The sequence below is a fragment of the Gavialis gangeticus genome, unplaced genomic scaffold (assembly GCF_001723915.1).
Source record: "Gavialis gangeticus isolate Ggan-Ray unplaced genomic scaffold, GavGan_comp1, whole genome shotgun sequence".
Classification (NCBI taxonomy): domain Eukaryota; kingdom Metazoa; phylum Chordata; order Crocodylia; family Gavialidae; genus Gavialis; species Gavialis gangeticus.
In genome coordinates, this window is record NW_017729025.1 from 134902926 (window position 1) to 134905430 (window position 2505).

Consider the following 2505-nt stretch of genomic DNA (forward strand, 5'->3'; position numbering starts at 1 on the left):
AGTCCCCCACCCACGTGGCGCCGGCGGGCGGAGCTGCGCGGCCCTGGTGTCTCGGCAGGCAGGAGCCGCCGGGCACCCAGCCCTGAGGGAGCCCGGGAGCAGCCCCCGAGTGGTGGTGGGACCCGCCGGCAGGCTGCAGAGAGGAGAGTGTGGTGCCAGCAGTGAGCAGTGCTGCAGACAAAGGAGATGTCAGCAGAGAGCAGAGTCAGGAGTAATGCCAAGGCTGGAGCCAGCTGGGGCAAACAGGGAAGAATTGCCCGATGAGTGAAGTTGCATCTTTTCTTCAAAGGTCATTATACCATTTCTGTTTCAGTCATTGTTCATTATATTGCTCCATCGGTTGCATTCAAAACAGCCCCTTTGTGCTTCGGTATGGTTGTTGGGACCACTGCTCCTGGCTCCTTGCCACGGCCAATATTTGCACAATGGGCCACTTTCTGTGCTGTAAGTCCATATACACTAAAGCATCAGTTGAGGAAATCATTCACACAGAGGCAACGCATCAGTAAAGCATTCGCACGGAGGCAAACAACAGCCACCACGTTGGGCATTTCAGAGGATCTGAAGTCATAAACTGAGATGTGAGCTGTAAACCAGGGGGTCACCCACAACTGAAGTGCCACTACTTGTGCGAGAGAGACTGATACCGAACCTGCTCCCAGTTAAGTCACTGGAAAGCTCCCACCCACTGCAATTACTACTAAACACCATCCCAGGTGAGCAGCTCAAATAAAGTTTCCTAAACTATGTATTTTAAATTAACACAGGAGAAAAAAAAAGGAAAAAAATAAGACCTATTGACAGCTGTGGGAGTAGATGCCACTCCAAATCTCCTGGGGGCACTCAGTGCCCAGTAAGATGAACCCTTTGTGTGTTAAAAATAATATTGTTTTGATTAGATAATGCAAAATGAGAGCTGCATGATGCAGTGGGACAGAAAGAGATCATTATACACTTTACATCAATCTGATATCAAAGACTTTGCACTAAATACGAATGTACCAGATCTTGAACTATTGACATCAACAGCAGCTAGAAAACTGACTTCACTTAGCATAGGATCAAACCCCATACTGTTAAAAGATAAGCATGTACATCAGTCTATGCAGTGTCAAGGTCATTGTCCCTGACTTTGTCTAATCCAACAGACCAAATCCATCCCTGCTGTGACTCAACACCTCAACAAACTTTTGGTTGATCTTTTACATCTCATGGTTGAAATCATTACATCTTATCACACAATCCTCTTTCTTAGGCTGTAAGCTCCCTATAAGCATGGCATTATAAAGGATTAGAGACACATAAGTAACAAAGAATAATAGTGATCACAGACAATACCACAGTGTTTTTATATGAGCAAATGCTCAGGTTTGCTTTTAAAACCCCATTGTGCTCAAGACACTGACCCCATGTCTTTTAAAACAACTGGGTATGACTGCACAGGTGGCACCACATGAAGTGTAGACGGTAGGGCTCTATGAAGCTTCAGTCCCTGATTTGATTCAGCGGAGACTTGCCCAATTCGGTCCGATTCGGTGGCCAAATCTCCTAATCCAAATCAAATCAGAGGACCCTTTAATCTCTCCGAATCGAATCAGAACCCTTCAAATCGATTCGGAAAGATTTGGAGATTTGGACATAGACACAGCTTTAAATGTTTTTTCTACATACATCTAGGTAGCAGGGGCTCATGAATGCTGCAGTGCTGGGATGGATGGAGCATCTCACTGGAGCGTGGGGAGATCCCCAGTGCGCTCAGCAACAGATCCAGGAGTGGACAAGAAACACTTCCAGAGCCCCCCTGGCCCCCCCAGCTCAGTGACTGGTGCCTCCTGGGACTGGGGGAGGGGCACCCAGGGTCCCGCTGTGGCCAATCGCCAAGCCGGGGGAATGCAGGGGGGCCCCCTATGCACTCCTCGGCAGACCCAGAAGTGGACCGGAAGTACTTCCGTCCACTTCCAGGTTCACCATGGAGCACATTTAGCACCCACCCGCATTCCTGTGGGACGCTCCATCTGCCCCAGCATCACAGCAATCACGAGTCGTGCCTGCTACTGCAAGGTATATAGAAAAAGCTTTTAAAGCTGTGTCTATGTCCAGATTGCTGATTCTCCGAATCAGCATCGAATCTTCAGATTTGGTGATCTGAATCAACGAATCAAATAGTCCCTGATTTGGGCTGAATCCAAATCCGAATCTAATAGGGCCCACTTCGCACACCCCTAGTAGACAGATGATAAATTAACACAGAGTATCAAATGCAAAATTTTGTATACCCCACAATTTGTCTAGACACCAGAGGAAGTCTGTCTGTTTTTTTGACAACACTTATATAATCATCGTGCCAACAAGGTATAACTGAATTTTAAGTTACAAAGCTAGAGACATAAAAGTTGTATGACATCAGTGTGCCCACAGCCCTTCCTGTGCAGATGTGTGAAAGTTGAGATGTATATCAAATATCAAACAAGAAATGCTTTTGGTTTTTGATGAAAAAAAAGTATC